Below are 12573 nucleotides of genomic sequence, written 5' to 3' on the forward strand. Positions count from 1 at the left end.
TGCATGTTATTACTTGCATAGAAACAAAAAGCATAAGCGCTGCAGTGAGCACCATCTCTTGAGACAACTTGCTCGATAGCAATTTAATGCACGTGGTGATAATGAGAAAAAACGAGATGACGCGAGCAGAGTTTGACATTAGTTGGATGACACCCGGTTCTTGAGTTTCTAGCACTGGAGAGAGTCTACAGGGAGCAGGAGTCCCCCACGACCACTCCTTGTGCTGCAGGAGCACCCAACGCACACACGGGAGCCCTCCCGTGCGAGCAGCTGGCTGCACCAAACTGACACTGCTCTTCTCACAAGTGATCAAGAAAACCACAAAAATGCAGAAATAGATAGGACACAACTTGGAAGTTGTCACTGTAGATTGAAGGAACAAAAGTTACTGGTTTTATAATGTAATTAGACTTTTGCTGGAAATCTTGCTGGAAAAATGATGAATTTAGGTCACTGTGAAAGTAGTCTCAGAGTTACATATTGCACTCAACTAAAATTAACATACCAGTTAAGAGATTCATTCAATGCTACAGTAACAGAAATGTAAGTCTGAGCCAGATTTAATGCCTTGTGTCAGGGTTCTGTGATAATTTCTTTTAAAATTTTATTTACACATGATCTTTAAAACTAATATTTTGTTAAGAAATCCTTCATATCAAATCTGTTTATTTTAACAGTCTATTTTATAGTTTTCTTGCAATTATAATTGGGTAAAATAACACTGCAGGAATGCTTTTTTTCAAAAAACTCTGATGAATAAATTTGATATTATATATTGGTTAAAACAATGCTTCAGCAAACTTTCATAATATGTGTTAGATTTGGGAGAGTTTAAATGTTTTTCAAAATGTGAAATCAAAAGTAGAGTTTGAATAATTTTGTTCAGTGCCACAAGTTTTTTTTTCCTTTTATTTAGTTATTTATTTCTCATTCTATCCTCACATGCAACCTTAACATTAATATTTGTAAACAATGAATATCACTGATGATACTACCAACTTTAATCAGAAATTTTAAAAACTCTGATTTTAAAAATCCTCAAACTACAAAATAAGGTGTACTAACCTACAGTGTTAAATAATGGCAAAAGAATTGAAAGCTAAAGAAAAATTTAGGATGAATGTTGCAATTAAATAAATTAGAAGTGGAATCTTTAAGCAGACAATGATAGTGTGAAAAAACTACCTTAGTGACAAAACTGTTTCATTAGCCCGGCACACAATTTTAAATATTGGGTAGGTGTTTGTTTCCATTCATTCCCTCACCATTTCTAAGTTAAACCTCCAGTGCTTTACTCCAATTCAAAATCCATTTAGACTATCCTTCCTTTTACAAAAGGAAGCTCCAGGCCTTCTATAAATAAAACAAGCATGTGAAAATCTGCCAATGCAGCACTGCCCCCACACATACTCATATGAGTAGCTTTATTAAGTGGAAAGAATATACTATTGAGGTTAAGAAATATTGGCTTGCTTTATATAACAGACTGGCACAACAGTTAAGTGCGGCAGGCAATCAGCTTGCACCGGCAAGCTGACACACTTGCAGAAGCCTGTCCAAGGGTTGCTGACATTGTATCTCGCCCTGTGGAGCCACACCATTCCACGTTCCCATAGAACATGTACTTAAGGAATACATCAAATTCATTTGATCTAGACATGTGGCTAAACCGCAGGAAAGCTAGGTAGCCATCCAAGCTCCGGGCAAGCATCACTATTCTGATACTGATCTTGAATTCAATTGAGTGAGAGTCAGGGCTCTTAGCAAAACCAGGTAGAGATAAGAACACTGAAATATCCAAAAGCTGTATAAAACACAGACATTCTTTAAAAATGTAAAATTATTTCCAAATGTGGCTATTAGTTTCCTCTTCTCACTTCAGTGTATTCTAAATAAATAAGATGGTAGTATTTTCCTTTCACTGCTGTTGTGTCAAATTGATACTAATCTTAAGAGGGAAAACATCAAATATTGATCATAATTAATAGCTGGTGTCATCCTCATCAAAACAAAGAATAGAGATGTATAAAAATGTCAGCATGGATTGAAACATACTCTCTGAAGTGAGAAACTCATTCAAATGACCTTTTTTCCTCAAAGGATGAGAACTTTAACTATGAATATATAAATTACATTTGCCAAGTAAGTACCTAGTATTCTTGCAGTACTATTAATTACCAGAGCTTGTTATGTCATTATGTCAGTTTGCAGTGTTTTTACCAGTGACAGTGTTAGGTTTAACAAATAAACAGGGATTCCAACTGACTATATTTCAAAAGGATAGATGACTAGAATAATTTCTAATAAGTCAAAATGCAGCAGTGACTCAGTATCCCAGATTAAGCTGCTTATATTTTGAGAAGAAGGTACATTATGCTTTCAAGTATAAGAAAAAACTGCCTTCCTTTTTGTTTTGTAAAAAGCATTTTACCATGAGGTTTCCTTTTCTCATTTAGTCTACTTTAAGTGATGGGATCTATAAATATTTTATTGGTACCTGATGGAAGAACAGGAAATGCCAATAAAATATATCCGCTTGGGAAATATGTGTACTAGCAGATTGAACAGCAACTGCAGCTCCCATGTGATATGGCAGTTAGAGTAATGCCTTTTGGAAAAGAAGCTTAACCTACAAATCTGTAGGAAATTTGCACCAAATATCTACTTGGAGTGCAGGGGGCTAGTGAAGGATGAGAAAAGAATCTTCAGCTCTCTGTTGAGCTGTCAGTGGCTGAGGACATCTGTTTCCAAAGAAAATGACACTAGGAGTGTCCCTGCTGTGCAAGGGTAAGTTAGGGGAAATGTCGGTTCCGTTTTGCTTACCTTGCCATCTCCCTTTGGCCTTGTTTGATACTGTTCTAAGTGAGTGGAAGTCTGCTTTGAGGCAGGGGGTTAAAGTATTGAAAATGTGCTTCAACAGAATATGCATGCATAATTGCTCACTAATAAGGCCTCTTCCCATGTCCATTACGCAGCTGTAGTGGGGACTGCTCTCATCTCTGGTGGTTTATTTCATTTCGTCTTGATTTTGAGAGATACTTAGATTTCTTGTTCACATATAGTTAACTAAGAGTTCCTGATGATTTTTAATGCTTCTTAAAAGATGAAAAGGCCAAAAGGTAATTGCCTTCTTTCATTAGAAAATATGTTGTTTAAAGTTGGATCCCTCTGAGGTTTCTGGAAACAGCCTTGCAGGGAAGGTGATGAACTACACATTAGTGATAGGTATTAGATGTTTTAAGTCATACTATCCTGGAAACCTCAAAAGATCAAAAAATATTGTGGGTGGCATGATAATCAAAATATTCTGATGTCAGAGCTGAATGAGTCAGAGCCAAATGTTAATTTTCCACCAATCCAAGAGGCAGCAGTACAGATAAAGGCACTGGAGACTCTGGGGCAGTATTGTACTTTGTGAAATATTAGTTGTATTTAATTTTTATTATCTGTATGAGTCTAATATACAATTGTAGGGATCTGACACAGCATCTCAAATATGCGTATAGTCAATCATCACTTGAGGCTTAAGTACTGGTGTTGTTTTAATCAATGTTTGATGCCACAGTGACAACCATGACTACTTTTAAAAAGTCAGAGTCATTTAGGAACATCACTAAATTTCTAAGAGGGTTCTTTCTCATCTTTGTAAAACCTAATTCCACCATGGAAATTTTGGCCTGATTATTAAATGCCTCTTAATTTTTAGGTTTTCTGTCTACATTAAACTAATACATATTTAACAGCACCCTATAAATTATTACATAATCACTGACTTAATCAAGGAAGTTCTAGTTGAGGATTAAATGATAAGAAAAAGATCTTGATGTCTAAATAGCAATCTTCAGTTTCACTCAAAAAATTATACACTCGTGTAATACCATACTAACACAGAGAGATAAGCAAGAAAGTTGTTAATATGAAATATATCTGTGCCTGTTGAAAAGGACACAAAAATGGACAGGAAGAAACAGAACTAAGAAAGTAGTTCCCCTTCATCAAAGTAAAAAAATTTTTCACATAAAGACAGAGATAATTAACAAAAGGATTAGCAGTCATTATGTATAGCTAACTAGAAGGTAGTATAATCGGACAGCTGCAAAGTGCACTTTGGCTTTAAAATAATGTTAATATTTACCCTCTATGCATTCAGCTAAATTGCCAGATAGATTGAAGGTTAAAGGGTAGCACATAAAGATCTCTGTGTTCTGTTCTGGCAATGAACACTGTTGCCAGTTATTGCAAATGGACTTAGGACTAAGAGCAGCTCTAAAATTTGGATGAGAACTGCTCCATGTAATACAAATTTGAAGGAGATAAATGCTTTCCTGTGGAGTGATAAATGTGTTTCAGTCACAGATTTACTTCCTGTTTGTGAACTCTGATAAAGCCTGGGCCAATACAAAACTTGCATCTCCTCATGGAAACAAATGGGAATTTAACAGAAATTTAGAATTAATTATTTTATATTATTTTGGCACTTCTATTTTCTTAGAGCAGTTGCAGATACCAGTGTTCTTTTGGGACTTCTTTTGGTGCTTTCTTGGTTCAATACCTTTTCACATTCCCCAGAAAAGGTAATACAGCTCTTGAACACTGTCTTTGTGATTCCACCCTGTGTGTCCTTTTCTTTGGATTGCTGTCACATAAGGGGACATGAGGAGAGATGATTTAAACAGAAAGGTAAAAAAAAAAAGACTTTATGGATTTATTTTGTTCTGTAAGGAAAGTACTATTGCCTTAAGAATTAAAATATGAAATACTTCATTATTAAAAACTTCAGTAAGGGCACATTTTTATTTTCTGATCTGAAGTATGAATCTCTAGGAATTAAAATATGAGATACTTCAATATTAAAACCTTTAATAAAGGCACATTTTTATGATCTGCTCTGTGAATCTCATATACAAAAGAGGCAAAACTGATCCAAAGAGCAATCAATAAAGTTTTTGTTAATATTTCATTAAGTATTGTACAATTATTTTTACATTTTTTAGATTCCAATTGTAGGAATTTATTTATAATGCTAATTAAAAAGAGTAATTTGTCAAAAACTCCTTGATTTGGGAAACCAATGATGGTGCACCCTGCTGAATTTGAGAGAGGAGATATATATATTTGGATTTTTTTTCTAGCAACTTCAATTTGAAAGACAGTTTTTGATGAAATAAATTAAGAAAGAAGCTTTCCAAGTAATCTAATCCAAATATTGTCTGCTGCATATATTTTGCTTGGCTGATTCATCAACAATTCTGACAGTTTAGTTTTTCTTTTTAATTGTAAAAATTTTTTACATTTTCTGTGATCCCACTTGCTAAAGGTTAAGCTTAATTGCTAAGGTTTGTCCATTAAAGTTGATCACATTAGAAGGACACAGGTCTGATAGATATTAGTCATTTTCTACTGGTAGTAGAAATGGCTTTCTTAAATTATTTGCCCCATTTGGGTGTTTAATAGTAGCTGAAAGTAGTCAGGTTCCAAAAAGCAATTTGAATGCTGTTAAACTAATTAAGGAGCTAAATGGCTCCATAATAAACAGAAGATCTTGAAAGTTACCTTCATTAGTTACAAGAGGAAAATGGTCATTAATGTGATGGGAAGTACCTGAAGAAGTGCCTGCCTGCAGGCAAATCCTGTCATCAGGACAGTCTGCAGACTCAGAAGTATTAGTATGAATACTGTCAAAGGCTCCTGGGTCACTTCTTTTTATTTTTCATTGGAGAGGAGGTTTTGATGTTATTTAGATTGTCTAGAAAATACTTGTACTTTATTTTCCTTATGTCTCTTGTAAGCCTATATTTAATTTGGCATCAAGGAGGAGAAAAAAAAGCATGCCTAAATTTCCCTTATTTCCTCTCTGTTTGGATATAGATGTATCAGTTTATTTCTGTGTACATCACTTCCCATTAAAAATAATCTTCATGAGCTAAGAAGGTCTATAGTTCACTTGTAATCTATATAATCAGAAAATATCCTGTGTTGGAACATACTGCTAAAGAAAAAATAGAAGTTCCTTCCCACTTTCATTTTTCTTAACTGTCTATAAAAATTAATTGTTTTATTTACATATTAATACAAAGATATAGATAGATAGATAGATAGATAGATAGATGCAGTCATCTGCTTCATGGTGATTTTCAGGTCTTGGGATAAGCATACCAGCATATTGTGAAAATAAATGAATCAATGACTCTAAGAACCAGCAATACAAAGTTATCAGTCACTTCTTAACTGTTAGCAGATTTGTAACATATTTTAAAACTTCTTTATACTGAAATTCTGCTATAAATTTAGTCATTATCTTAATCTCATAAATTTAGAAAGATCAGTAGATCTATCAACTATAATTGGTACACCTAGAAATTTTTCTATTAGTAATAAAGCACAGTAGCTTCTGTGATAAGTACCTTCTGTAATTTTAATTCAGTTGCCAGATGAATCGGGTGGAATATACTGCAAATTGTCCTTTCTCAAGTCATTGACATTTTTGCTTTAGCAGAGCTAGTTTAATCTGATCTGACTGGGCAGATGTGTCCACCCCTGCAGATTCTGTTGGAGGCAATGGAGCTTCACACAGTTTTATAGCCATTATTTGACGCAGAACTGGCATTGCTGTAAAAAGTGTGTGCTGCAGAGGCTCCTATTTTTTCTGGAATATAAAGCAAGTAAATAAAAAAATGCTAGAATGGGACTGATAAAGAGGTAGAATATCCCACTTTCCTTTCTTTTATCAACAAAAATTTGTTGTTAACTTGAAATTACAAATATTTCCTTAGTGAAAACAATACTCATTTTGGGTTGGTTTTTTAACTTCTGTGTCAAAAGCTAGCACAGTGAAGACATAAAATAAGTACATATTCCATGTTTTCTGTTAATTTATTCTGTTTCCAAAATTATTATATGCATTCATCATTAAGGTGTTAAATCTTTGGAAAATCTAACTGGATTAGATTTTCAAACAAACAAACATGTTCTTCATTTCTTGAGAGAGTGTCAGATGGGCAGGACTGAAAGCCAAGGAAGGAGAAAAAACATCAGGCAAGATCATAATTTGCAAATCTAAATCTCTGCTTTTGAAAAAAAATACAACTAGTGATTACAGTTTTTCTTCTTCACATTTTCAAAAATATGTAATAAAAAAGATGAAAATATGCCATCAATGCTATTGATTAATAAATATATTTTATAAGCCTTTATCTGGAGAGACCAAAAATAGTATGTAAGTAGATATCTTCTCTTGAATAACAGATACACAAGAAAATCTTGTTGCTAAAGAAAGCTTAGAAAGTTAAAGCATTCATTTACATGTAGCTAAGGCCTCCTGATATTAAAAATATAGCTGTAAATGTAGATCTCAGAATAGTGCAATAATTTTCTGCAGACCATGTTACAAACATGGAAGTTAGACTCTCTCTTGTATGTAAGCTATATAAGGCTATGCAGAAATTAAAATTATGTTAGTCATAGACTTGTAATAAAGGCACTCAATTTAAAACCTTACAAATCACAGAAATAGTTTTGAAACAATTTTTGGAGCTAAAGTAATATAATTTGAAACAATATCCTAATATAGCCTTCCTTTTTCTTTCAAAGATAATGTATTTTACCTAAATATATGTAATTTTCTCCAGAATTCAAACAATGGACAACCAGGAAAGTATGCCAAGCTTTTACCCTTGTCTTTATTGTTTGAGAAATCCTAAAAAATTACATCTGGGAGAGACAGTAAACTTGTGTTTGTAGTCAAATCTCTTTACTGGAAATTAAATTTAATCTGTTAATTAATTTTCTAAGCGCTACCGATGAGTGTCTCTCACACAGCCACAGAGATTTTCTGTTCATATAGTTCTTTCAACATTGTATTGCATCCTTTTAGAGGGAATTCAGAGTCTCAGAAAAATGCAAATATACAAACAGGTAATAGCAGTATAGTGTCTTTTCAGAACAAAAGTATCACTTGAATATCTTGTTTGATGCTCTCCCTTTTGGATCCAAAATAGATCCTTGAAATGTATTGACCTTTGCTGTTTCAGGGATTCTTGATTTTATAAATCTGCTTTTAAAGAGCTAAAACCACTTTGAGGAGTCCATTATAGAGCACTTCATTTGCAGCCTGTGGTTAGTCTGCTTTGAGACTCCAGTAGAAGCAACATATTTCATTAATAGCAGCAGTGGGAAGAGAAAAGATAGATCTGTAAAGTCTTGGTATCTCTGTACATAAAAACAATGCCTCCTATTAGTCTGTAATGAACACCATACCAATACAGACTTAGAAATTTATTTAATTTTATGCTGTTGGAAAAACACAGAAGCCAACCCTGTTGATACTGAAGTGGGGGAGGAAAGGAATCCACCAGATCTTCCTTCTTAAATAAGGAGATTCCTATAGTTGCTCTCAGACATTCAGCTCCCTTAGATGCTACTGCTAGCCTGACCAGTCTTGATCTCTGTACATACAGCTTGGAAGCTGTAATTAGATGATCTGTAAGGTTCCTTGCAAGCCAAATAAGTGTATGATTCTGTGACTCCCATCCTTAAAGTGAAGGCCTTAAAAATATTTGGGCTCAGAATCAGACCCTCTTGGAATAATTCCAATCATGTAAAATTGTTTATTTTTTTAACATATCCATCTATTCCCCCGGTCCTTCAGCATACATATATCTTGTTAAAGGAGTGTGCAGAGTCCAAGTCATGATGTGTTTTATGCTTATACTAAAAATTCTGTGTGGTGAGTCTTCTTTTGTCTAGAACTTGATAATCCCTTTAACAATCTATCATTCCTTTCTAATGCCATTACCCTTGTTTTCTTCACTTCTCAATGATAGTTCATAATGGCAACAATAATACAATCTGAACCTTAATACGGATGTCCTCTGGATAATTATTCAGTGGAAATTTACCTTGGAACACTGACATCCTTATAGGGTGTGTGTGGGTGTGTGTGTGTGGGTGTGTGTGTGTGTGTGTGTGTGTGTGTGTGTGTGACTATATGCTGTATATTTAAATATAAATATACACTTACACATGCATACATTATACACACACACTCTCAAACATGCACTGCAGTGAACATAACAAGAATACATTATTCTGTATGATTCAGCCCTTGTGGGAGAGCATCTTAATTATGGTGTACTGCCCAGTAGATGGAAGACCTTGACAAACCAAAGCAACTGTAATTAGGGCCATCATATGGTTTGAGGACTGGAGAACATTATAGAGGAGAGTAAGCTGAGGATGCTTGGTATGATCGTAGAATGATATAAACCTAAAGAGGAGTGGGCTGATGGCAAAATTTTGGCCTTGATGTTAGCTTTCTCATAGGTGTTTATGAGCAAGAGTGGCCTGACTCTCCTGCAGGATGCCGTTCATGAGGCTATAGACAAGAGGCACAACACAGGATGCTATGCTTAGGTAGGGATAGGAAATTCCACCATAAAAGGTCTGTGTTGGATTGCCCTGATAAAGAATGTAGAGGTTCTCCAAACCTGAGAAGGAGAAATCTCTTCTAAGTTTGAACGCAGTCCTCTTTTAGGCAGGAGTGTTGTCAGTATGACCTGCAAGACTCCTTCTAAATTATTCTGTGATTCAACAGTTTGAACTGTTTAACAAAATGTTAAAATCCAACACTGAAGAGTAATAATGATGTTAGATAATTGGAATGGCTTTAAATAAGAGTGTAGTCTCACAAGGAAAGAGAATACTTGTTTGAAATAAGATGAAGAAAAAAATTTACCCAACGTGCTTTTGTCCATTTATCCAGTGAAACATGTGTTTCTATTCAAGTTTCATGCCGATGCTTATAGATAATTTCTGGCTCTAATAAAATCTTTTTTAGTCTTAGCAGAGGTTTCTCTTATGAACAGTGTAATTTGGTATTCTACTTCTTTGTGAAGATAATCAAATGTATTTTGGGCAGGTCTCAAGGTATCATATTCAAACTGACATTGGATCGCTTGGAAATTTGGTCATATTCCACACCTGAATTTTTTACTGAATTGCTGGACAATAAGCAAGTAATATTACATCTGAATCTTGAAACTTGGGACATACATTATAGTTGCATGTTTACAGTTACATACGTTTTGGAAGGATAAAAACAATAATTCTATATCCCAGTTCTGAAACTCAGCCTATAGGTTTATCTTATCTGGAAGAGAGATTTTATCTTCTTGTGCTATATGCCTTATCTGATTCATTATACTGATTTTGGCTTATTAACAAATGGTTTTCTGACAGGTCAAAATGAAAGTAACCTAGACCTTTTTGTGAAGTAAAAGCTGTAAGTATAGATGTGGCTAAAGCAAATGCAAACAGCCAAAAAATTATCTTGGTGCCTGCAAAAAGTTTAATTCAGGGTTCAGGATCCAATGAAATCCTTGAGAGTCTAAGAAAAGTGTATCAACGAAACAATTATAAGATAAGCACTAATAATCATAAAGAATTTAATAGGAGACCTCTCCAATGTGCTAAAAAAGACAATAGAAAACTTGATGAAAAACATGAAGAAGTTATACCAAGCTGTGCAGGTCAGATGCCTGCACTCCATCATGTTATGTATTCAGAGAAGTGGGTACATCAATATGGACCTGGTCTTAGGCACCTGTGCTCAACCTGTGGGACCAAGTGTGCTAAATCTATACCCCAATCTTATATCTTCATATATAATTCTGTCCATACGGCAAATGTTAGACTATTCTCCTCCCTCTTTTGTCTCACAAAAATGTTCTGACAAGTCTTTCTGAAGATATTTTAAAAGTTGATGTGATAATATATATGTAAACCAATTTAAATAATAAATCTGAATAGGGGAAAAAAAATTTGTCTGCAAATTTGAATTTGACAAGGACCTGACTTTTGAGACTGCTGCTCTAAGCTTTTTAAGATACTTTGAAAGTACATTTCTTGAAGTTTGTGAGCACCAAAAGAACAGACAGTTCAACAGTGCATTTTAAATATTTAGAACACCTAGAAAAGTGTGTTTTGTGGCATGTGGCAAAGATTACATTCTGCTTTCTGGAAAGGCTAGTGCCTGCTTGATGGTTTCAAGTACCCTAGAAGCACATGTGTGAAAAAGAGTACTGCAGGAATTTAGGTATTCAGAGCCAGATGGTAACATCCTGCACATCAAACCTGCAGAGTATGAGCTCTGGGTTTGCGCACATTCATGGTGTTCCTCAGTGCTGGTTGGCCTCTTTTCATATACTCCCTTCCTACACTGGCAGCTGAGGATGTGTGTCTTTTGCCTATTATGCTGACCATGCCCTCAGTTGCTGTTCCAGAGCTGTGACAGAATGCAGGGAACCCTTTTTGTACTGTTCTAGTCACATGGTGTGGTTCCTCCATACAGAGAGGAATTTTCTCCTTGACATGTCTAATCAGTCTTTGGCAGTTTAAACATCTCAGGTATTTTTAGATTGATGTAATAGGACATTTTTCTAAAGAAATTTTTTTTTCTTACATTCTGTTTTAGGAGAAAGGCTAGACTAACTTTCTCTTATACCTTGAGTAAAAACAATATTTTAAAGAGAGAATATTTTTTCATTAATTATCTTTTAAAATGTATTTTATGCTTGCAGGATTTACCTTGGAATTTAAAGCATTGCGAAAGTGAATATATTTAATATGTTTTGCATTTGGTTTCTCCTACCATCCTCTATATTTTGACTTCTTTGTCCATTTTGGTAAATAGAGCCTATTTTTTGAAAGACTTCTAGAAGAGGAGTCCTATTCCCACAGATCTTTTTATCTATTCTGATGAATGTGCTTGTAAGTTATACAGTTCAAAGTTATATTGCTCAAAGTATTTTGTAGAACTCCAGTAGCTAAAAAGATTTTGTCTAGCATTCCTCATCTTCTGCCAATAAAAATATTGCCCTATTTATGACAGAATTTACAGTTGGAGTTATTTAAAACTAGGTCTAACTTTTAGTTACTACCAGTTACTCTATTAAGAAGTGACTATGCCTTTAAGAGAGAAATAAAAAAAAAAAAAAAAAAAAAAAAAAAAAAAGGCATTCCAATTTTTCCTAGGTATTTCAACAAATATGCTCTTGAACAGCCCACCTGATTCCCCAAAATGCTTTCCACATTACGAAAATGCTACAAAAAGGTTTGTTTCAGTTGTTCTAAGGGACAGATGACCTTTTTCTCTTTGAAGCACTGTGTACAGAAGTAAGCTAGGAGATCATTTTTCCAGAAAATACTCTTAAAGTTGCCTTTCATTAAACACTTCTGTTTGAAAATGGTGTTTACTTGCATCAACTGCCGAGTGCCAGTAAGTCTGGATGGAATCCAAGTCCATTGCAATCTCTTTCTCTTTTCATTAAATATGACTTTAAAACAGCAGTTGTGTTTGGTTTCTTCTTAACTCCCTCAAGAATCAAATTCTAGGGTTTTTTTAACTCTTCCTCCATTTTATGTGAAATTGTGGATCCTTTTCCATGGAAGAAGAAATAATCTCTGAGCTTTCTTCAGGTTCTTTGCAGCACAGCTCATGCTTTTCTAAACCTATAGATCCTGCAGGCTTGTACGTATGTTAAAAGCCATATTTTCTCCTTGTGGAATTAGCAACTT

The sequence above is a fragment of the Pyrgilauda ruficollis genome, unplaced genomic scaffold (assembly GCF_017590135.1).
Source record: "Pyrgilauda ruficollis isolate IOZ18807 unplaced genomic scaffold, ASM1759013v1 scaffold53, whole genome shotgun sequence".
Lineage (NCBI taxonomy): Eukaryota > Metazoa > Chordata > Aves > Passeriformes > Passeridae > Pyrgilauda > Pyrgilauda ruficollis.